Source organism: Crinia signifera, chromosome 3, assembly GCF_055691185.1.
Source record: "Crinia signifera chromosome 3, ASM5569118v1, whole genome shotgun sequence".
NCBI classification, from domain to species: Eukaryota; Metazoa; Chordata; class Amphibia; order Anura; family Myobatrachidae; genus Crinia; species Crinia signifera.
In genome coordinates, this window is record NC_139219.1 from 36,052,163 (window position 1) to 36,078,047 (window position 25,885).

A 25,885-nucleotide genomic window follows, 5' to 3' on the forward strand; every position below is an offset into this window, starting at 1 on the left:
CATGGAATTCAATGGGAAAAAGGGGTTCTTTTCATACCCCTACTATCCAAGTGGGCATGGAGTTGGATATAAACCTGTGGCGAGCGTAGCGAGCCACCGAGCCCGAAGCGTGGCGAGCGTAGCGAGCCCCGCGAGGGGACACGGAATACCGTCCCCTCGCGGGGCTCGCTACGCTCGCCACGCTTCGGGCTCGGTGGCTCGCTACGCTCGCCACAGGTTTATATCCAACTCCATGCCCACTTGGATAGTAGGGGTATGAAAAGGACCCCTTTTCCATAGGAATCATTTTAACATTGATTCCTATGGAAAAATCGGGTCATCGCATCCGATGGTCGCATGCGATGCGATGCGATGCGATATTGCATCGCATCGCATCTGATTGTATGCCTTAACTTAAGGCATACAATCAAAAAATCGGGCGCCCAGATAACTCACAAGTACCCATTTTAAGTAATCCGCGTCCCCTCGTGGGGCTCGCTGCGCTCGCCATGCTTCGGGCTCGGTGGCTCGCTGCGCTCGCCACGCTATATAAGATCAACTCTATGCCTACTTGGATAGTGGGGAAATGAACAGGACCATTTTAACATCGAATCCTATGGAAAATCGCGTCGACCGCATCGCATGCGTTTTTGACTCGATGCGATGCGATTTTGCCGAAAATCGCGTCGCATCGCATCTGATTGTATGCATTAAGTTAAGGCATACAATCAAATAATCGGGCGCCCAGATATTAGACAAGTATCCTGTTTTCTCCTTCATCCACCAGGTGTCACTGTAGTAACAGTGGGGACATCCCAGAGCTCCCAACACGGGTGGGACAGCGCTGAGATCCCCTCAAAACTGCGCGATCAAACTGAGAAGCAGGGTCTGCAAAGGTATCAAACCGGTAAAACCTGGCAAAGGTCCTCTGGCCTGACCAAGTGGCAGCTCGACAGAGCTGTTGGATGGAGACTCCACATGCAGCTGCCCAGGAAGGTCCCACCGAACGCATAGAGTGCGCAGAAATAGAAGAAGTAGGGTGTGCATCTGCAATGTACGCTTGTTTGATAGTCAGACAAATCCATCTGGACAGAGTCTGTTTGGTTGCTGGCCAACCCCATTTTGCTGGATCATAGACCACAAACAAAACATCAATTTTTCGAATGGAGGCCGTTCTATCCACATAGATACAGAGAGCCCGGACCACATCAAGAAACCTGTCATCCTGCTAGTCTCCAGCAAATGCCGGGACTACTATTGGCTGGTTAATGTGAAAGGCTGTTACTACCTTTGGGAGAAAAGCCATGCTTCATGCATATAGAGCTGCCATAGTTCAGCTTTATCCGCATGAAAATAAAAAAATGGGGGTTCTACAGCATAGAGCCCCTAGGTCAGATACTTGTCTGTCTGAAGCCAAGGCTAGTAGCATCATTGTCTTCCACATGAGATACTTTAGGTCCACAGTCTCCAAGGGTTCGAACAGTGAAGATTGTAAGACTCCTAAAACCAATTCCAAGTCCCACGGAGCTGTGGGCGGCCGGTAAGGTGGCTGGAGGCGTAAAACTCCCTGGAAAAAGATCACTTTCTTTGAAAGAAAACTGATAACGCAAATACTTGTATCTTAAGGGAACCTAACCGCAAGCCAGAAGAAAGACCTGCCTGTAAAAAGAGAATGAGTTTGGCCTTCTTGAACAGGCTGTGAGAAACACCTTGACTCTCGCACCAGGAGATATATACCCGCCAGATGCGATAGTAATGCAGCGATGTAACCTCCTTCCTGCTCTCATCATCATATGGATGACCACTGTAGGGATGCCAGCCTTCCTCAAGATGGACTTCTCAGTAGCCATGCCATCAATTAAAGACGCCCTAAGTCTGGGTGGACGAAGGGACCCTGACTGAGAAGGTCCTCCTGAAGGGGAAGGGGCCAGGGCTTGTCTATGTGCATGGACGTTAGGCTGGTGTACCAGGATCGGCAAGGCCAAACCAGAGCCATAAGAAGGACATTGGGCGTTACTCTCCGAATGGCATGGGTAACGGCCAGGGCATCCTCAGGGAGTCCACTCCCACTGCCTCTGGATCCTGAGTTTGGGCGCAGTAAAGGGGTAACTGGTGATTGTGTCGAGACGTCATCAAGTCTGTCTGGGGACATCTCACCAGTTTCTGGAAGATCTGAGAATGGAGACACCACTCTCCCGGATGCACTTGTTGCCGGCCTCCCAATTTTCCACCCCTGGTATGAACACTGCTGAAATAGCCTGAGCGTTGTCTTGGGCCCAGAGAAGGATTCGACTGGCCTCCCGCATGGCTGCATGACTGCGTGTACCGTCCTGTTTAGGCAACTGCCGTGGAGTTGTCGGACTGGACTTGAATTGGCCGGTTTTGAAGCAGGTGTTCTGCTCCTATTAAGGTATAATACTCTGAGCTCCAGGACATTGATGGGCAGGAGAGCCTCCTGTGGGGTCCAGAGACCCTGGAACTGATGTTCTTGGGTGACTGCTCCCCAGCCCCTAAGACTAGTTTCCGTGGTGAGGAGCAACCAATAACCAATGCCGCAGGTTTTGCCTTGTTGGAGACTGGCGGAGTTGAGCCACCACAGTAAGGAGAGACGAACCTGAGGGGACAGGATCACTCTGTGATGGAGGCACAGATGAGAACCGGACCACTGACTGAGGAGACAAAGTTGAAAAGGACGAGAATGAAAGCACCTGTACTGAACTGCCTCAAACGAGGCTACCATCTAAACCAGAAGCTTTGTGCAAAGATGCACCAACAACCATTTTGTTTGTAGGACCTCTTGCACCAGAAATATCTTCATCTGGACCATATCCATGAACATCCCTATAAAATAGACCTTTGGTAGTTCAGAATCCAGCCATGTTCGATAAGGGTGGATTGCGTCCGTATAATTCCATCATGACCGTCATGACCTTGATGAAGACTCTGGGTGCAGAAGAGAGACGGAACGGCAGTGCTGGAAACTGTAGATCAAACTGATCCTGCACCGCAAAGCAAAGGAACGCTTGATGCGGGGGCCAAATTGGGACATGAAGGTAGGCATCCTTAATGACGATGAACCTCAGGAATTCCTCCTGTTCCAGCCCAGCAATTACTGACTGCAGGGAGTCCCTCTTGCGTTTTACTGGTTTTAGGTAAGGGTTCAGGTCCTTTAGATTGGGAATGAATCGAACCATCTGGATTCGGAACTAAGAAAAAGCTGGAATAGAACGCTTGGGGCCTGAGTTTGTGGGACCGGTACTACCACCCCAGACTTTACTAGTTTCTATATGGCAATTATCAGAAGATTACCCTTTTCTGGAGAAACTGGTAAACCGGCTTTGAAAAACCTCTACAGGGGCATCCGAAACAGGATTTTGTAACCATTGGCTACCAAATCCTTTACCCAGGCATCGTGACAAGATCGTGACCACACGTCTGAAGTTTTGAAGACGTACGCCCACCCTGGGATCTCCCAGGTGGGATAGGAGACCGTCATGCAGAGCTCTTTTGTTCAGGCTGAGACGAGGAAACACCTCGTCCATGCCCCCTGGCACCTCTGTGAGAGATGCCACCTCTTGAATGGCCATGAAACCTGGAAGACGGTTGAAAGAACAGAAAGGAGGGACCCTGAGGAGCCTGACGAGGGGCCGGAGAAGGAGCAGCTGTATAAAGAAAATGTGATTTTAATTATCCACCTGTAGCTTGTGATATCCATTTATCCAATTCAGGCCCGAAAAGGACTTCACCCTTAAAAGGGAGTTTTTCCACTGCCTTTTAGACTTCACGTCCACTTGGCATTGCCTGAGCCATAAGGCTCAACGGGCTGACACCGATAGGGCTGAGATTTTGAATGCTATGATGCAAATGTCAGAGGAGGCCTCCACTAAGTAAGCAGAGGCTTCGTGGATATGTTCCGCCAATATGATAAGAGTGTCTACATCAGGGTCGGTGCATAAATGAGAGGTGATTTGGGCAGCCCAAACCCCCATAGCTTTGTTTACCCAGCATACCTACCTGAGCAGTACTCTGAAGAACACTCGCAGCCATGTAGATGGATTTCAGGGTTGTTTCTAGCTTTCTTTCAGAAGGTTCTCTTAAAGAAGAAGCCCCCGGAACAGGCAAAATCGTCTTTTTTGAAAGACGCGAAACCAATGGGTCCTCTGAGGGTGGTGTCTCACATCGCTTTTTTCCTTCTGCAGGAAAAGGATAAGTAGACAAAAAATGCTGAACCAATAGTAGTTCCACCTCTATATGGTGCCACTCAAGCCATCCGTGGCAGAGGTCAGACCCTCTATATGGTAGCAACACAACTCCGTTTTCACAGATGGAGGTAATCGGCGCCCCACGAAATGGCAGCAAGCTATCAATCACTGATTCATTCTCCTAATGACAAGCCCAGGGCTAGTTTGCAGAATGGTTGGGGGCCCCAGGCCCTCATACTTCCGGTTCCATAGTTCCTGCTGATACTAGCCCATTTTGTCTGGATCTGGTTGTGGATTTGGAGATAAAGGTTATATGTATTTGTTAGTCTGCAATAGAGAAGGCAATGTTAGCAGTTTGCAGCTCAGCAAGTTCCCAGATCACATGTTTTACAGCCTATCACAGCATCCTTTGAGATTTAAGCTCTGTTTCTGCCTGAGGGTGCATCCTAGTTACCTGCTGTCACTGTCCCATCGATGAAGGAATTTACACAGGGATCAGTGCTTGTTGCGATGCTGGAAAGGTAACATAAACGGGCGAGGAATCCCATGTAGACTTCTAATGCAATATTTCCTTCTATCGATGTGTATATATCTGCATGTCTCTTGCTTTTTCTTCTGGTCTCTACCTGTTTTCATTATCCCCATTTGCTTAATTTAATCATTTAATCAGACTTTGTAAACAATGTGCTTTCCATGTGATTTAAATTAAAAGTGACAGTTTGGCTACCTAATTAATCAAAGTATTGATTCAATTAAGGTAGTGGATACAATGACACCTGCTTTCGGCAGATACAATTATATAAATGAGTAGGAAATAAAACAGAGCAAGACATCTCCATACATGATGGCTCTGTGGTGGTTCTTCTACCATGTTATTGTTATTATTATTATTCTTGATTTAGGAAACTTAACAAGCCCCCCCCCTCCCCCCCGCATTTATAGCATAATTGCTTCTACTACTTATTTGGTTAAACAGCAACATTTACTCTGTATCTGTATAGAAATCCACACTGCTGCATTGGAAAAGTTCTAAATGAGTTATCACGCCTAGTAATACTCCCTCTGTTACCCCTGACCCATGCCCATTAGTATACATTGTATCACATCTGGTAATACTCCCTCTGTTACCCCTGGCCCATGCCCATTAGTATACATTGTATCACGCCTAGTAATACTCCCTCTGTTACCCCTGGCCCATGCCCATTAGTATACATTGTATCACATCTAGTAATACTCCCTCTGTTACCCCTGGCCCATGCCCATTAGTATACATTGTATCACATCTAGTAATACGCCCTCGGTTACCCCTGGCCCATGCCCATTAGTATACATTGTATCACATCTAGTAATACTCCCTCTGTTACCCCTGACCCATGCCCATTAGTATACATTGTATCACATCTAGTAGTACGCCCTCGGTTACCCCTGGCCCATGCCCATTAGTATACATTGTATCACATCTGGTAATACTCCCTCTGTTATCCCTGGCCCATGTCCATTAGTATACTGTACATTGTATCACATCTAGTAATACACCCTCTGTTCCCCGGCCCAAGGCCATTAGTATACATTGTATCACATCTAGTAATACGCCCTCTGTTACCCCTGGCCCTGCCCCATGCCCATTAGTATACATTGTATCATGCCTAGTAATACGCCCTCTGTTATCCCTGCCCCATGCCCATTAGTATACATTGTATCACATCTAGTAATACTCCCTCTGTTATCCCTGGCCCATGCCCATTAGTATACATTGTATCACATCTAGTAATACTCCCTCTGTTACCCCTGGCCCATGCCCATTAGTATACATTGTATCATGCCTAGTAATAGGCCCCCTGTTACCCCTGACCCATGCCCATCAGTATACATTGTATCACATCTAGTAGTACGCCCTCTGTTATCCCTGGCCCATGTCCATTAGTATACTGTACATTGTATCACATCTAGTAATACACCCTCTGTTCCCCGGCCCATGCCCATTAGTATACATTGTATCACATCTAGTAATACGCCCTCTGTTACCCCTGGCCCTGCCCCATGCCCATTAGTATACATTGTATCATGCCTAGTAATACGCCCTCTGTTATCCCTGCCCCATGCCCATTAGTATACATTGTATCACATCTAGTAATACTCCCTCTGTTATCCCTGGCCCATGCCCATTAGTATACATTGTATCACATCTAGTAATACTCCCTCTGTTATCCCTGGCCCATGCCCATTAGTATACATTGTATCACGCCTAGTAATACTCCCTCTGTTACCCCTGGCCCATGCCCGTTAGTATACATTGTATCACATCTAGTAATACGCCCTCTGTTACCCCTGGCCCGTGCCCATTAGTATACATTATATCATGCCTAGTAATACGCCCCCTGTTACCCCTGGCCCATGCCCATTAGTATACATTGTATCATGCCTAGTAATACGCCCTCTGTTACCCCTGGCCCATGCCCATTAGTATACATTGTATCACATCTAGTAGTACGCCCTCGGTTACCCCTGGCCCATGCCCATTAGTATACATTGTATCACATCTGGTAATACTCCCTCTGTTATCCCTGGCCCATGTCCATTAGTATACATTGTATCACATCTAGTAATACACCCTCTGTTACCCCGGCCCATGCCCATTAGTATACATTGTATCATGCCTAGTAATACTCCCTCTGTTACCCCTGGCCCATGCCCATTAGTATACATTGTATCACATCTAGTAGTACGCCCTCGGTTACCCCTGGCCCATGCCCATTAGTATACATTGTATCACATCTAGTAATACACCCTCTGTTACCCCTGGCCCATGCCCATTAGTATACATTGTATCACATCTAGTAATACGCCCTCTGTTACCCCTGGCCCATGCCCATTAGTATACATTGTATCATGCCTAGTAATACTCCCTCTGTTACCCCTGGCCCATGCCCGTTAGTATACATTGTATCACATCTAGTAATACGCCCTCTGTTACCCGGCCCATGCCCATTAGTATACATTGTATCACATCTAGTAATACGCCCTCTGTTACCCCTGGCCCGTGCCCATTAGTATACATTATATCATGCCTAGTTATACGCCCCCTGTTACCCCTGGCCCATGCCCATTAGTATACATTGTATCATGCCTAGTAATATGCCCTCTGTTACCCCTGGCCCATGCCCATTAGTATACATTGTATCACATCTAGTAATACTCTCTCTGTTACCCCTGGCCCATGCCCATTAGTATACATTGTATCATGCCCATTAGTGTACATTATATCACATCTAGTAATACTCTCTCTGTTACACCTGGCCCACGCCCATTAGTATACATTGTATCACATCTAGTAATACGCCCTCTGTTATCCCTGGCCCATGTCCATTAGTTTACATTGTATCATGCCTAGTAATACGCCCTCTGTTACCCCTGACCCATGCCCATTAGTATACATTGTATCACATCTAGTAGTACGCCCTCGGTTACCCCTGGCCCATGCCCATTAGTATACATTGTATCACATCTGGTAATACTCCCTCTGTTATCCCTGGCCCATGTCCATTAGTATACATTGTATCACATCTAGTAATACACCCTCTGTTACCCCTGGCCCATGCCCATTAGTATACATTGTATCACATCTAGTAATACGCCCTCTGTTATCCCTGGCCCATGCCCATTAGTATACATTGTATCATGCCTAGTAATACTCCCTCTGTTACCCCTGGCCCATGCCTGTTAGTATACATTGTATCACATCTAGTAATACGCCCTCTGTTACCCGGCCCATGCCTATTAGTATACATTGTATCACATCTAGTAATACGCCCTCTGTTACCCCTGGCCCGTGCCCATTAGTATACATCATATCATGCCTAGTAATACGCCCCCTGTTACCCCTGGCCCATGCCCATTAGTATACATTGTATCATGCCTAGTAATACGCCCTCTGTTACCCCTGGCCCATGCCCATTAGTATACATTGTATCACATCTAATAATACTCTCTCTGTTACCCCTGGCCCATGCCCATTAGTATACATTATATCACATCTAGTAATACTCTCTCTGTTACACCTGGCCCACGCCCATTAGTATACATTGTATCACATCTAGTAATACGCCCTCTGTTATCCCTGGCTCATGTCCATTAGTATACATTGTATCACATCTAGTAATACTCCCTCTGTTACCCCGGCCCATGTCCATTAGTATACATTGTATCACATCTAGTAATACTCCCTCTGTTATCCCTGGCCCATGTCCATTAGTATACTGTACATTGTATCACATCTAGTAATATGCCCTCTGTTACCCAGCCCATGCCCATTAGTATACATTGTATCACATCTAGTAATACGCCCTCTGTTACCCCTGGCCCATGTCCATTAGTATACATTGTATCACATCTAATAATACTCTCTCTGTTACCCCTGGCCCATGCCCATTAGTATACATTGTATCACGCCTAGTAATACTCCCTCTGTTACCCCTGGCCCATGCCCGTTAGAATACATTGTATCACATCTAGTAATACGCCCTCTGTTACCTGGCCCATTCCCATTAGTATACATTGTATCAAGCCTAGTAATACGCCCTCTGTTACCCCTGGCCCTTGCCCATTAGTATACATTGTATCACGCCTAGTAATACTCCCTCTGTTACCCTGGCCCATGCCCATTAATATACATTGTATCACGCCTAGTAATACTCCCTCTGTTACCCCTGGCCCATGCCCATTAGTATACATTGTATCACATCTAGTAATACGCCCTCTGTTACCCCTGGCCCATGTCCATTAGTATACATTGTACCACATCTAATAATACTCTCTCTGTTACCCCTGGCCCATGCCCATTAGTATACATTGTATCACGCCTAGTAATACTCCCTCTGTTACCCCTGGCCCATGCACGTTAGTATACATTGTATCACATCTAGTAATACGCACTCTGTTACCCGGCCCATGCCCATTAGTATACATTGTATCATGCCTAGTAATACTCCCTCTGTTACCCCTGGCCCATGCCCATTAGTATACATTGTATCACGCCTAGTAATACTCCCTCTGTTATCCCTGGCCCATGCCCGTTAGTATACATTGTATCACATCTAGTAATACTCTCTCTGTTACCCCTGGCCCATGCCCATTAGTATACAATATATTACATCTAGTAATACTCTCTCTGTTACCCCTGGCCCATGCCCATTAGTATACATTGTATCACATCTAGTAATACGCCCTCGGTTACCCCTGGCCCGTGCCCATTAGTATACATTGTATCACATCTAGTAGTACGCCCTCTGTTACCCCTGGCCCATGTCCATAGTATACATTGTATCACATCTAGTAATACTCTCTCTGTTACCCCTGGCCCATGCCCATTAGTATACATTATATCACATCTAGTAATACTCACTCTGTTACCCCTGGCCCATGCCCATTAGTATACATTGTATCACATCTAGTAATACGCCCTCTGTTACCCCTGGCCCGTGCCCATTAGTATACATTGTATCACATCTAGTAGTACGCCCTCTGTTACCCCAGGCCCATGCCCATTAGTATACATTGTATCACATCTAGTAATACTCCCTCTGTTACCCCTGGCCCATGCCCATTAGTATACATTGTATCACACCCATTAGTGTACATTGTATCACATCTAGTAATACTCCCTCTGTTACCCGGCCCATGCCCATTAGTATACATTGTATCACATCTGGTAATACTCCCTCTGTTACCCCTGGCCCATGCCCATTAGTATACATTTTTACACATCTGGTAATACTCCCTCTATTATCCCTGGCCCATGACCATTAGTATACATTGTATCACATCTAGTAATACTCCCTCTGTTACTCCTGGCCCATGCCTGTTAGTATACATTGTATAACATCTTGTAATACGCCCTCTGTTACCTCTGGCCCGTGCCCATTAGTATTTATTGTATCACATATAGTAATATGCCCTCTGTTACCCGGCCCATGCCCATTAGTATATATTGTATCACGCCTAGTAATACGCCCTCTGTTACCCCTGGCCCATGCCCATTAGTATACATTGTATCACATCTAGTAATACTCCCTCTGTTACCCCGGCCCATGCCCATTAGTATACTGTACATTGTATCACATCTAGTAATACTCCCTCTGTTACCACTGGCCCATGCCCATTAGTATACATTGTATCACGCCTAGTAATACTCCCTCTGTTACCCCTGGCCCATGCCCATTAGTATACATTGTATCATGCCTAGTAATACGCCATGCCCTCTGATACGGTTATGGTATAGAAGATCGGGGATGTCTAGATAGACAATGGGCAGTAAGTAATGCTCCCGATTCACCTTTTTTTTCGGCTAATCTGTCTGTTTTTACTCCTTGCGGTGAATCTTTTTCACTGAAAATCTGATTCACCCTATTCAATGTTCACTGTTCGCCAAAAGCGAACAGTGAATGCCGGCCAGTTCTCCATTTCATGCTTGCTGCAAGACGCTGGTGTATTTCAGTGGGGTTTTCACTGTGATTTCCCGAGAGTGTATTCAATGCTAGGATGGAGAACTGCTTTCAGCATGATTTTTGCCATGATTCACCGTTTTGCATTCGACATCTTTTTAAGGTGAACTGCAATGTGTTCTTTTAGAATGAAGGTTTTTTTTTGTGTGTGTCAAATAATCAGTAATTTTATTTTGTGAAGGGGCATGCTATTTTTATTTATGTGCTTTCAGCACATGAATATATATTCAATTTTGGTACTCTTTACCTAGAAGGGCGCCCACGATTTTGATCTTGGGCATCGCAAGGTAAAAAATCGCGTCGGTCGCATCGCATGCGACCAAAAAATCGCATGCGATGCGACCGACGCGATTTCCCATAGGGAACAATGTTAAATGTCCCAATTGACCCGATTTTCCATAGGGAACAATGTTAAATGGCCCACAGAGGCCAAATAGGCACCCTGAAGTGTGAAATGGCCCCCCCAATTGTTAACGCCACCCCATGATCAACGTGAACCCGAAGCGTGGTGAGCGCAGCGAGCCCGCGAGGGGCGGCGGTACGCGTCCTACGATCTTTTCATACCCCACTATACACGTCGGCGTGGAGTTGAGAATAGAAAGTGTGGCGAGCCCGAAGCGTGGCGAGCGCAGCGAGCCCCGCGAGGGGACGCGGACACCTGTGAAGCCCGCGAGGGGACGCGGATACCTGTGAAGGTATCCGCGTCCGCTCGCCACGCTTTGGGCTCGGTGGCTCGCTGCGCTCGCCACACTTTCTATTCTCAACTCCACGCCGACGTGGATAGTGGGGGTATGAAAAGGCCGTAGGACGCGTACCGCCACCGCTCGCCACGCTTCGGGTTCACGTTGATCGTGGGGTGGCGTTAACAATTGGGGGGGCCATTTCACACTTCAGGGTGCCTATTTGGCCTCTGTGGGCCATTTAAAATTGTTCCCTATGGAAAATCGGGTCAATTGGGAAATTTAAGATTGTTCCCTATGGGAAATCGCGGTAATCGATTTACATTTTAACATGTATTTCTATGTAAAAACGCGGGCATCGCATCTGTCACATCGCATGCCATTATAATGGCATGCGATGTACATGCGATGCCCGCGATGGGTGCCCTTCTAGGTAAAGAGTACCTTAATTTTTTATTTAAAAAAAAAATGTTTTACACATTCGCCATCAGGCGGTGGGGAGCCGCTCATTAGATATTCACTGCACACTGGTCGCGCTCATTACATATGCAGGAGCGGGACCAGCGCAGCGGCTCCCTCCACCACGTCTGCATCCCCTGCCAGCTCTCCGGGGGGCAGCACTGTGCTGCTTGTGTCCCAAGGAGCCCTCCTTTTCCCCCACACATTATGGGGCAGGCAGGGAGACTTCCATCTCCCTGCCTGCCACCGTCCGCCGGCTCCCTGAGTCGTTGAATAGGGTGAGAGGGAGGGCTGGCAACCCGGCGAATGTGCAGCGAATCCTAAACAGGATTCACTGCACATATCGAGAAATTTAATTGAATACCTGCCAATGACTTGATCGACCTTGACTAGTTAAGACGCCTAAAAATGGGCAGCAGCATCTAGATTGTCAGTGCCATGCTCATTAATATGCACTGCCTCATGCCCAGTAATACACTGTACAGCCCCCCTACCCCACCTTAGTAAATACACCAGAAACAGTAAAAGTGATGTAATACTTGAACAATAAACTGATGAGCAACATCAAGGAGGTCACTCACCTGTCCCGCGAACAATGTAATATAATGTATAGGCTCTCCATATTGCAATGTTTGATTAAAGCCACGTTTGTCTTTCATCAGTATATTTATTCTGAATACTGAGTTATAAAAATATATATTTTGCTTGATTTTCTCCTAATCAAGTGCTTCTAACAAGATATTCAGTGCATGCTTTGCGATACCTAAAGTCAATCAGCCTCTTTATCTGGAAGCCATTCAATCCATCACATCCAGAGACAGTCACAGATGGGTTGTGAACCTGCATTTTCTAATGTTTTTAAACTGATTTGAAAAACTGTGGAGAGGTTTTTGGTTGATGAAGCATAGATATAAAACGTATCGCATTAATCAGGGTTCAGCAGATCTGGAAGCAAAGTTCTACAACTGGCCGTGAAGCGAGAATAATTCATCTCAAGTCCGCAGACGTTTCCTTAAATTGTACTATATATCAAATTGGTTTATTAAGGGTAATGTTCTATTAGTGGTGACCTGTTGAACCAGCAGCTGTTAGAAGGAAGCTATGCGAGTTTATAGCGGCCTTTTTATATATATATATATATATATTTTTTTTTTTTTTTTTTACTGTTCTGTAGGTCTGTTTCACTGTAGAAGAAATTATATGATGGGGATTTTATAAGGATGATATTCTGGAGATTTGTTTATTTAGGCACATGTTAGTTATCAGAATCACATGACTGCAGATGGATCAGGTTTATGGGCGAGATGGACCAAACTAAAGACGCAGTAAAAACCCAGTTTTTGGGGCTTTTACAGCATTTTCATATGCAGCAAAGCCCCACCGCCAGGGCTTTGCTGCGGGGGGTTACGCCAGTTCTCGATGGTGTAACCCCATGGAAGCCTATGGGCTTCACTTCGCATCCCCCGCCGCCCGGCATGCCCCCGGCCGATCCGCGATGCACCCCCCTCACCTGTGTCTGGGCAGCCTCCTGCTGTGCTGCCTGGACCAGTGATCTCCTCCTCCCTGCACCGCTTCCGGGTGCAGGGAGGAGGAAGCGGAGCCCTCCCAGCCTGGTGAGGGTTCCTGGAGGGAGGGGGGACCCACTGGCCATAGCCTTTGCGTTAATAATCGCATACTGTATGTTACTGCATATGCGATTATTAACAATGCGAGTGCCGGCGATGTGCTGCCGGGGTTATTAGAGTATCCCGCCCTAGGTGAGATAAAAGACAACACAGTGAAACGCTTCTTGTATGTGGCTAAGTGTTCCACAAAACCACTAATGGCATATGAGGTTACGTGGTAGTGTGACAGATTCTATTGTATATACAGTAATGCTGTGTACACACGGTTAGATATAACATTTGATTTTGAATACAGTATATGTAGTGAAAATCAAATGCGCATTGAATGCCTTTAGCTGCTTTCAACGCAGATTCGATCCCGATGCGCATTCACATTTAGTGGAAACCGAAAAAAGAAAAAGTCTTTGCCAGGCAAGACTATATAGTAGAAATCAAATCGAATTCCCGATCGTATTGACTCAAAATCTAATTGAATTCCACATCTAACCGTGTGTTCAAACCTTAAGTATGTAGGTTCACACGACATTCGCAGAGGGGTTGGAGCAGATATGAATTCCCCGACCCACCAGCACCGGTAAGCGGATCGGTGGCCATTGATGATCGCAACCCTACAGGGAAAATGTAAAAACTGTCCACTTCCCTGATCCCAACCAATCAAAAACAGGCGTTATAGTCTTGATTCCTTGACCCGACCCTTGAGGGATCAGAACATTGCAGCAGTTTATTGCATTAGGCAATACAAGGTAAAACACAGGGAAAACTAAATTGTAACATTTTAGAGCTGTCACTACAAAATTGGAAAGACACTAAGGGCCTGATTCAGACCTGCATGCTAGGCAGCGTATATTCTCTGCTTAGCAAGATGGTAAATGACGCCAGCCCCTCCAAAACGCAGCCCCTCCAAGTGAATCCTTGCGCTACTATCCATTCCACTATCCTGGATGGTGATGGCCGAAATGGGGGCGTGAATTGGTGTACGTCCAGCATTTTCATGGGCGTGCCCACCCATAAAACGCTGGGCGGTACACAGCGATCGCCCCCTGCCTGCCCATCACTGAGCAGCAAATGCCCCGGCGAGTGTGAATTTCACTGAAGGCGTTCGCTTCGGGGCTTGCTCATGCACAAACCCCCACCATTGGCATGGTGACCTAACTCAGACCATAGCGTACAGGGCTGAATTGCCCCCCAAGGGGGGTATTCAATGTTGTTTATGACAGTCGAAATATCGGTCAAGTCGATGTCAATTCCACAGTTGGAATTCAATCTTCCATCGGAAACGTTTCGACAGTTGGAATACACGTGGATTGTCGGATCCACGTTTGTTTTGTTTTTGAAAATGGGTGCGCATTCCACAATACATCGGCCGTTTTCGACAATGCAGACTCAACTTTTAGAAAAAATGAATATGCGCAGGCTTCAATGTGGTCCAAATCAGATGAATTGAATAGACGCATGCCGATATGCTGAAATATTAGCATATATTGAATACCCCCTAAATAACCTTGGCATATAAAAGAAAAACAAGGAAAATAATATGTATAGAAGAGTAACGTAATGCCAGCACTAGACATGGAGTGAATTAAACATCCCCATCTGCGTGTCACACTGGGATGCATGTGACTCGGGGATCCAATAGGGGCATAGGGCTGCCTGGTTGACTGAGTTAAGATTGCAGGAAGAGGAGGAGACTTCCTCTTCTTCCTGCTGAATTCCACGCCCTCCCTTCCCTTTCGTTTTATCGAGGGTGGTGGGTTTTAATCACGTTTGCTGATAGGCGGGAAAGAACGGCAGTTTTAATCAATTTAGCTCACACTACGTGTTGATGTTGACGTTTATTGGCTTGTTTTCGGTGCACTCACCTCTCATTGGCTTAGGCCTTCGCTGGATCACCCGTTCGGGGACAGCGGCACCACCCGGCTGGGTGGGTAGTCAATGCTGTTGGGTGGAGTTGGATACCGCTTGTTTTGAGTTAGGCCAGTTACGTTTAGAGTTGGGGTGGAGTTACAGTAGTAGCCGTTCTTTCTTGGCCACCATTAATTAATCTAATTTAAATAATCAATCTAGCTTAAAATATTGCTACAAATAAATCAGTTAACAATTTCTGCCAAACCTATGCCTCGAGTCTTTATTTCAGGTTTAGTTATATAAGTTAAGAATGTATAAGTATGACATGCTAAGGGGATACATAAGATGTTGGGATGTTTAATAAAACCAATAGCAAAAGATGAAAAAAAAAAAAGTAAATAAGACTAAATTTCTTTGTATGTAATTGTGTGGCATGCGGAGGTGGAGGGGTAAGGAAGGAGGCAAACTGTATGGAGTGGGGGGGTGAGTAGGCAGGAAAACCAAACAGTACAATACAGAGACGTGCCAGGCACAGACCCACAACACACCAGCATTATCTTAACACAATGTCACCTGCCTGCTTAAGAATTCCTTTAACCTGCTGCTTTAGAGTCATGGAGTGAAGCCTTCTAAGCTTATGTAACATGGGTGACAATTATGTCATTCCCTATAGAAATTATTTGCTGAATGTCGCGCTGTGATGTGCTCCAGAGAGCAGCACTTTGTCGTATGCAATACGTTATTCGTTTTATAAAAGATAGATGTAATTAACCATACTCTGCATTTTCCGTGAAAGAACCCTGTTCGCGTCTTCTTGCTGGGGGTTTGAAATGTAAATGATCCGAGGCTGTTATGAATTATGCTCAGATTTGCTACGTAAGTAGATTCCACTGCCGGCTGGAATTAGTGACTGGTTAGTGAAATGAATTGCCCGCTCGGCATTTTCCCCCTATTGAAATAATTACAAGTGAGATTTCATAGTGCTATCTGTCATCTGCTGTCTCTGGTAGTAAATGTTAGTGATTACAATCTGTGCCATGTGTTGTACAGGTTCAGCCAGTACTTCAGAGACAGATCCATAAATACAGTCCTTCGCAAACAGCCATTTCTCCTGATGAATCTTCCCCTCAATGCTGTTTGTCTTTCAGGAGAGATTCCTAATTATGAAATGTCGCATGTGATTTAGCTTGGTTTGGCGCTGTAGATGCTCCTTAGCACAATGGCTAGATTACACGATGTCGTGTTGTTAATTAATTATGTAAACTATGCAGATTAATAGTATGTAGTGTCATAAAAAAAAAATTAAGATTGAAGATCTGTGTGCGGAAGATGCTGGGTTATGTCTTACAGTTACTAGGGAGCATCCTTCGGCCACAGCAGAAAGTTTGAAACAAAGGAAAAAACTATGGTTGTTATTCTGGTTCACTCGCAAAGGCAAAATCCTTCTCAAATGGAAAAAAACGTGTGCATTGCAGGTGGGGCAGATGTAACTTGTGCAGAGAGAATTAGATTTGCGTGGGGTATTACTTCAAAGTGAGATCTATATTGCAGTGTAAAAATAAAGCAACCCGTATTTACTCTGCACAGAAACAAAATAACCCACCCAAATCTAAATCTCTCTGCACATGTTACATCTGCCCCACCTGCAGTGCACATGTTTTTTTCCCATTTGAGAAGGAATTTGCCTTTGCAAGTGAACCAGAATAACCCCCTATATATTCTGGCTTTAGGGACATTGGGGGTTATTCTAGTTCACTCTTTCTGACAAAATCCTTCTTAGTTGGACAAAACCATGTGCACTGCAGGTGGGGCAGATGTAACATGTGCAGAGAGAATTAGATTTGGGTGGGGTTTTACTTCAAAGTGAGATCTATATTGCAGTGTAAATATAAAGCAGTCCGTATTTTCCCTGCACAGAAACAAAATAACTCACCCAAATCTAAGTCTCTCTGCACATTTTACATCTGCCCTACCTGCAGTGCACATGTTTTTGTCCAACTAAGAAGGATTTTGTCAGAAAGAGTGAACCAAAATAACCCCCATTGTTTTATGGGCTTGAGCAAATTTGTGTATATGTTGTACATTAGGCAAGTGCAAGAGATTACAATTTTGCAACAAACTTCTATAAGATCATATTATTTTCGTATTAAGAAAATAGCATTGTTGATTACTTCTCTCTGTGTGAACTTTCATAAATTGTGGGAGGCCTACCGGAAGAGAGCGGGCATTTTCTGCCGAGAGTGCTTGCTTTCCTCAAGGTGGTTAGGGACTTAATTTGAATTGCATTAGATGCCTCGCCCACTTAAGTAAATATCTAGCAGGAGTGGTGTTATTAGAACCCTGACACTTTGTTTGCTTAATTGGGTGGGGCTTGATGGCATTTTTACTCCTACCACTAAACAGTTAAGATTGTGTTATCTGCACCCAACTCTTTTGCTACCTTTCCGTCACATCTCTTGGATCGATGGTAGGTAAGTATGGTATATCAGTGTTTCATGGCCTTGCTTTGAAATAGACAAGTCAAGTAGACAAGTGTCTGTTGCTTGTCAAAGTCTCTACGCTAATCATTTTAAAATTAAATTTTTCATTATCCGAATTGTTAGTAAGTGGTTTGGAAGATATCCATCAGTGGCTTTAATCCAAAGTCTTCTCTGTGATGAAGGCTGATTAGATCCCAAGGGTTCTAAGAAGAGGTTCTACTGCTCGACCTGAGGGCAGAATAGCATAATCTCCTCCAAGTTGATCTGAACAGAACCATAGTACACACCCCAGGCCGGCCTTTCCACCACCCGCCACTATACGTCACATATAGGTGGCAAGGAGTCGGAGTCTAACTGTAATTTAAGAGCTTACTAAGCACCTACAAGACACCCTTCAAGTCAAATTCAGATATCACTTGGGCAGCAATAGTGCCTTCCCTTAGGCCTTGAGCCTTTGCACAATCGTTTTCCATCCTTGTGATCATCTTAATAAATAACAGGATTTTTGGTATTACCTGTTAAAACTGGATTTTGGTTCTTACCTGGAAAATCCTTATTTCTGAATCCTTGGTGGATACTGGGACAGTGGGTGTGGGTGGAGCCATGATGACAGGCACCAAGGATAAGCTTTTTGGATGCAGGCCAGGCCCCTCCTCCCCGATACCCCGCCTTCAGGCTCAAGTTTGAACTTAAAAAGCCTCCAGGAGTACAGGAAGGGAAGGGAAAAGAAAGGAAAAATACCAAACCATACTATACCATACTAACAACATACACTGAAAAGTGGTAATGAGCGAAACACCCTTCAGCCAGTCAGGGGCATTAGGGCGGGTGTTGTGGCTTAGGCTGAGCATGAGGAGGGCTGGCCGTTGCCTTCCATTGGGGACGGAAGGAACAAAACCCAAGTGTTTTTGAGCCACAGAGGGCAAGAAAGCTGTTTTTGATGCAGCAATGGTAGCTACAATCTTGATGAGTTTGGTACCAAAAAGACCCTCCCCTGAGAAGGGGAGAGCTTCCAAGGCCTTCTTGGATTTGCTATCAGCACGCCAAGAGCGGATCCATAAGGCACGTCTGTCGCGGCTGAGATCTTAGTTGCGAAGGTACCTGAGACTAATGTAGCCTCACCAGGATAGGTGTTCGCTTCACAGATGTTATCTATGAAAACCATAAGGTCTGATCTGCAGGAACCCCCTCTTAGACTCTCTTCTAGAGTATCCAGCCATCCACTGATGGCTAGGGACACCCAAGTCCCTGCAGTAGCAGGACGAATAGCCGTCCCAGCATTAGAGTAAATTCCTTTGAGAAATTGCTCAATTTTCCTGTCCGTAGGTTCCTTAAGGGAAGTCCCGTCAGGCATGGGGAGAGTGGAAGAATGGACCAGATGGGCAATATTTGTGTCCGCGGGAGGGTGGAAACTCCCAAATCTTTATATCCCCTTCTGCCATGGGATAGAATTCAGTAAAACTTTTTATTATCGTGCTTCCACGCCTCTTTAAAAAGTCCCTCTATCTAAGGAGATGGAGGGGAAACCATAGAATCCTTCTGTTTATGGTTAAAAAATGGCATTTGTGAAGGAGGGGCAGGGTCTGAGTCTGCAATCTGCAGCACCTCCCGAACAGCTTTTACCAATTCCTCAACTCAACCGAGCGTCCTATGCTCCTCACGAGACTTAGCCTGATCAGTGGCCTCCTCATCTTCCTCCTACTCCTCCCCAGTGGATCCCTGTTCCTGTAAGGGACCCTCTGAGTCAGTATCATCTGATTTAGTTAAGACCCTGAGAGACCTAGCCCAAGGTCTGCGGTTATCCCCTAGGGATTTCTGCAGATTCGCCGAAACCTGCACCAACCCCTGTACTGTCTGCGTAAAATCCTGAACCCAAGCTGGCTCAGTGGCAGACTGGAGCAGAACCGCATTTGTTGCAGGGGCAGACTGCGACTGTCTAGGCACCGCCAGTTGGGTGGTTATATCTCGCATAGCCTCTGCCAAATTAGAAGCCCAATTAGCTCAGCTTGCGCGGAGCGAGTGGGCAGTGATTTACCCTTGTGAGAAGGCCCCCTGGAAGTCATGACACCAATAAAATAATACAGAGACAGAAATCACACTCCTACAAACCTAAATAATGGGTGGGTAATTACAGGCACTACACTAATTGGGCGAACCGCAAATACAGATGGAGCAGCTCCATCTGACAGCTCCTGGTGGCAGGGAGCGACTTCCCTGCCCATCTCCACTTCAGGGAGACAGGCAGGGAGTGAAGGGCAGCTGGGGCAGAGCAAGCGGAGAGGCAGAGCCGTGCGGAGGGCTGCTACAGCCTCCGACAACACATGGTGCACAAGCGTCTCGTGCGTGCGTGTCCCCTTCTGTCGGAGGATGGCGGACGGTGATTGGCCATAGAATAGCCAAGAGCAGCTCAAATGAGAACTGTTCCATCCTTATGAATAAGTGGATCCTGTATCTGTGTCTATGAGCCTACCACAGCAATAATAAACTGTAAGGTAAGATAGTATCCTGAACATAATACTGAGAAAATGCTATTACAGATATCCCCAAATTAGTGAGAATATAGGCATTTAATCCCAACCAGCAACACCATGAGGTGAGGAAGGGGAATATACGACCTGACACCAGGGCAGTGTAGGAAAGAATACACTCAGCGCCAGTCACTCCTTCTGTGTCCACCACTCCTTGCAGGGTGATGTGCAGGTTAAAACCAAAAAGCAGTTGAATAAGTGCTGATTCAGTCACGTCCAATATGAACTGGCCGGGTAGACAAACCCCAGAGCCTTATTCCTCGAAGTGGCTGGCCAATACGGTGCTCCGTGAGGAAATGGCCACCGTGAGCAGGGAGGACGGAGAGAGTGACGTCACCCAGGCAGGAAGCTGCAGACAGAGACCCGCGCTGGGGCTAGGGGGCGGAGCTATTGGCCGCTAAAAAAAATCTGCACAGAGCCATATACCAGGACATATAGCCCATACATGACCTAAAAGGTCATCCCTGGTGGCCTAGAGGGATGACCGAATGATCGAGACCACCAGCGGTGCATCCTCCGCCGGTGGTGGTTGCTGCTTAAGGTATGTTGGAGCCCCAAACGGGATTCCGCTTAGGCGCTTACTTGAGTGACGCCTTCCTGCGCAGATGTTACTGACTCAGAGGGTCCCTTACAGGAGCAGGGATCTACTGGGTAAGAGGAAGACGAGGAGGCCACTGATCAAGCTAAGTCTCGTGAGGAGAATATGATGCTCACCTGAGTTGAGGAATTGGTAAAAACTGTTCGGGAGGTGCTGCAGCGCAGGACAGCGTCACTCAGGTAAGCAGAATCCTGTTTGGGGCTCCAACATACCTTAAGCAGCGACCACCACCGGCGGAGGAGGTTGATGCCTGTGGAGACGCCAGGGATTCTGGCCGTGGAGGTCAACGCAGCTGTCATGCTGCTGCAGGCGCACTGCTTACACAGCGCCTGCAGCACAGTGAAAATGAAAGTAAAAAAAAAAGTTTCAATTAAGTCTAAAAGCACCCTGCACCTGACTGGCCTGGGGTAGGATGGGTATTGGGGAGGAGTCTCTCCCAGCTGCACTCTAGTAGTTTAACTCCTTAGTGCCCGGTCAGAAGACCTGCAATACCCATGGTCCCAGTGCTATACCATAGGCTCAAAGAAAAAGTTTGATTATTTAGTTTGTCCTTTATTCATCTTACATTTCCTCTTCCCCCAAATCTCACAAACTAAAACAATAACCATACAAACAATTTAACAATATAAAGATTTTCTTCAAGTAACTAAACTTAGCAAATGTATTTACTGCCATATAATCTCCCCCTAGTTTATTTATTAGGTGATTTCAGCTATTATCAAATAGATGTGTAATAATAATAATAAAAAATTATTATATTAACATTTAGATATTTAAAAAAAAAATGAATTACTACAAATAAATAAAAGGAACATAAAAAATAAAAATAGATAAAATATATTAGAATATACCCACAATGGTAAAATAAATGTCATACGAAAATGTCACACCACCCAATATAAAAAGTGAAATAAATTAGAGTAAGTCTTATATTTGCCTGGCATATTGCACAGCTTGGCTTTGCCATTTATTTTTTTAAATATCATCAGAGTTTTTAGATGAGAGAGGATTTTGGGATCATTTCCCAGATACGTGGGTAATTTATCTTTGTAAAACCAGAACGAAGGAACAGTAGTATCCTCTTTAGTAGAAGTCATCGAGGTCAGATGAAATAATGTTTTCTTTCAAATACAAAATGTTTGCTATTGCAAAAAAAGAGAGAAAATTAAAATTTCAAAACATAAAAAAGGTAGATAAAAATGATGACCCATTTATCCATCATATTGACATGATTTGCAGCATGGGATCTTTTATCCAGAATGCTTTCTTTTTCATCTCAGAATTGTTGTTATAATTCACTGTATTTTCACAGCGTTTTGCGTAGTAAGAAAATCACTGGAAAAATTTGTGCCATTTTCCCGGAGACCTGCACAGGTACAGTAGTTTCTGGGACAGCTCTATGGTCCGCCAGTCAGTGACCTTAGATCCTACAGCGCAACCAGCTACAGAAGAGGAGGGTGCCTCTGTGCAGACTCCACTTCTCTTTAGTCGGCAGCGCTGTAGAGTCTGCACACGGGCATCCTCCTCTCTAGAAGCGCCTCTGCCTTCCTATATAATGTTTTATGCACTGAAGAACGCTTTGATAAAGGCAAAACATGCAGTTACGCCATTTGTGCAAAAATATTTTACCAAATACATATAAGTTCACGTTCAATCACTTTTAACTGGGACAACCGCATAAACAGACGTGGATTGACGATATTCGATCATGACAATTCACGACCATAATCGACAAAACGGGCCCGACTGCTTTTAAAATCTCCGTCGAGCTGGGGCAGTACGGACGGTGTAATGGTTAGCATTACTGCCTCACAACACTGAGGTCATGGGTTTGATTCCCACCATGGCCCTTACTGTGCATAGTTTATATATTCTCCCCGTACTTGCATGGGTTTCCTCCGGGTACTCCAGTTTCCTCCCACAATCCAAAAATAAACTGGTAGGTTATTTGGCTCCTAACAAAGATTAACCCTAGAATGTCTGTGTGTGTGTTTGTGTGTGTGTGTACATGTGGGAGGGAATATAGATTGTAAGCTCCACTGGGGCAGGGACTGATGTGAATGTTCAAATATTCTCTCTGTACAGCGCTGCAGAATATGTGTGCGCTATATAAGAAACTGTAAATAAATAATAATAAATAAATCTGCCTCGTCAATGCTGTCTGGCAAGACAGAATTAAATAGGCGCTCACCGCTAATTACTTGTCAGAAATAAAGGCGGGGATTGAATACCCCCCATAGCCTCATAACATTTAGGAACTTTGCATATTTCTGCCATCTGCTGAGAAGTAATATTTAACCTTAATTATCTGTGAGCTTCAGTCTGTCCAGTCTTTAGCTCTGTGCTCAGTGTAAGGGTAAGTAGTGGCATCTGAATGCTTTGTCTCAATGCTTGGCAATGTTAATACTGCACAATGAAACATTGACACCAGCACAGCGGCCAATGAGTGATGTCATCTGAAACGGCAAGAAGCCTTGTAGAGGTGTTATTAGTCCGTTCTGATTTATTCTTCAGCATTTAGCAAAGGATTCTGGTATAGAATGTTATTTCCTAACCAAATTCCACAATGCGCTGCTTTGCTACAATAAAATACATTAATTATTTTAAACCGCTGTTCTACTGGAGTAATACACAAACTTCCAGTCACCTTTTGTTCTATCAGTGGGGAACAAAATCATAAAGGACTTCATTTTAAAATCAGGAGTAATTCTAGCTCGACTGCAATTTTATAGCCTGACAAAATCATGTTATGCTGTAGGGGAAACCGTAATTGTGCGGACATATTTAGGAAGTGGATGGGGGCTCGTCCTAACTCATTTTCTAAAATACAGTCTAAAAATAAAGATTTCGTAGAAAAAAGTCACAGCGTTGAAATTTACTGTCATTTAATTTTACAAATAATATGATAATAATGAGGTCCAGTAGCTCAATTAAGACACGACTCACTTTTTTATATGTTAATATTCTTTTGGTACTTGTTTCCTAGCACGGCGCCCATCGCATCGTATACCATAAGCCTTACAATGGTATGCGATGCGACGCAATGGCACCCGATGTTATACAATTTAAAATTTATACCATTGTATATGGCATACAATGCGATTGTATACGATTTTAAATTGTATAAGCACCCTAATGGATGCTTTCAATGTTAAATGGCCCCCTATAAGATTATTAATTGTATAAGCACCGTAATGGGTGCTTACAATGTAAAAAGCACCCCCACTATCAACATCAACCCGAGGGGCGGCGGTACGCGTCCTCCGACCTTTTCATACCCCCACCATCCACGTCGGCGTGGAGTTGAATTTAGATAGTGTGGTGAGCGCAGCGAGCCCCACGAGGGGACGCGTAATACATGTAAAGTAATACGCGGCCCCTCGCCACACTTCGGGCTCGGTGGCTGCGCTCGCCACACTATTTCAAATCAACTCCACGCTGACGTGGATAGTGGGGATAGGAAAAGGTCGGACGACCACCATGCTCACCATGCTTCGGGTTGGCGTTGATAGTGGGGGTGGCGTGGGGGTACATTTAACATTGTAATGTTATACAATTAAAAATCGTATAGGGGGACCATTTAGCATTGAAAAATCCCATTAGGGTGCTTATACAATTTTAAATCGCATTGCATGCGGGTATATGGCATGCGATGGGATACAATGCCATACGACTGAATATCGTGGGCGCCGTGCTAGGAAACAAGTACCATTCTTTTATATAAAAAACTAATAATAAGAAATAAATAAAAACACACAATACATTCCAAAAGATATAATGCTAAGGCGAAAAATTACTATAGCTGGCGTTCCAGCAATTTAAAAGAGGCGGATAATACCCCTTTCAACTCGGCAAGGGAGCAGCTTCCACTACAATTTGCTTTGTGGACCCCTTGCATATGAATACAGAGTTTGTTCAATACAGATATAAAATCTGCCTGGATTCTTTCCCAACAGCTGGATAATAGACCGGACTTCTATATGATTTACTTCCATCCCCAATCAACCTTGTGGAGGTGCAGTATACAAACAGACGAGCCCACTAGAGAATTTTAGGCTAATTTTATTAATCTCATTTTTTTAATTTATGCATGCAAATTTATTTATTATGTTTCATTTTCATTAAAACTTTCTGTTATACCTAGCTGTGTTATTGTATTCATACCTCAGTACAGCACAAGCGCTGTTCTATATTCCTTTTGTCTTTTCACTTACCAATTGGGGATTAACTCTCCCCCACAAGTTGTGCATGCAATGCGATGCAATGTGAAGAACACAAAGTACAAAAAGTATGTGCAAGCAGGAGCGCGCACCTCAAAGCACAGAACGCACAGCGTGTATGGGCTGCTTCAGTACTTAAAATGTCTGGATGATGCCCCTACGGGCTGATTACTAACAATCTCCTGCATCTGTTACTAATTGATCAGTTTAAAAATACACCTTTGCTGCTGCTTTACCTATCAGTTATACCCCTTTCACACTAGAAGCAAATTCCCGGGTTAAAGATGTTCAACCCAGGAATTTGCTGAAAAACCCAAGTTGACCAGGGAGTGCCGGGATTTAAGACCCGTGTTGACCCTTTCACACCACAGAAAAACACAGGTTTTTCAGCAAATTCATGGTTTCAAAACCTTTAACCCGGGAATTTGCTTCTGGTGTGAATTGGGGCCAGGCTTCGCCTGGCAAAATATATATTGTTACAGGACCCCAGCAAGCTACCACAAAATGGCTGCCACACTTGCATGTTCAGCAGACCTCACATGCTTGCCAGCATTGCGGAGACACAAAACAGTGAGGTGGCCATTTTATTTCTTACGCAGTAGCAGGGATGAGTTCCTCTCGGGAGTCCCTGCCTTGCATTTTTTTTTTAAATACATTCATGCAGCTGTTAAAGCTCATATCTGCTGTGAAGGCTTTGGGGATGGCGGGGAGACAGTGGGTGACGGGGAAGCAGAGGATGGCAGGAAGCATGTCTGATGACTAGATCTCT

General features: G+C 45.1%; 1 protein-coding gene across 3 annotated transcripts in view; it reads left to right on the plus strand.

Moving 5' to 3' along the window:
• PLCB1 (phospholipase C beta 1) overlaps positions 1-25,885 on the plus strand; it is a 632,132-nt gene that overhangs the window by 429,761 nt on the left and 176,486 nt on the right. The window lies entirely within an intron of this gene.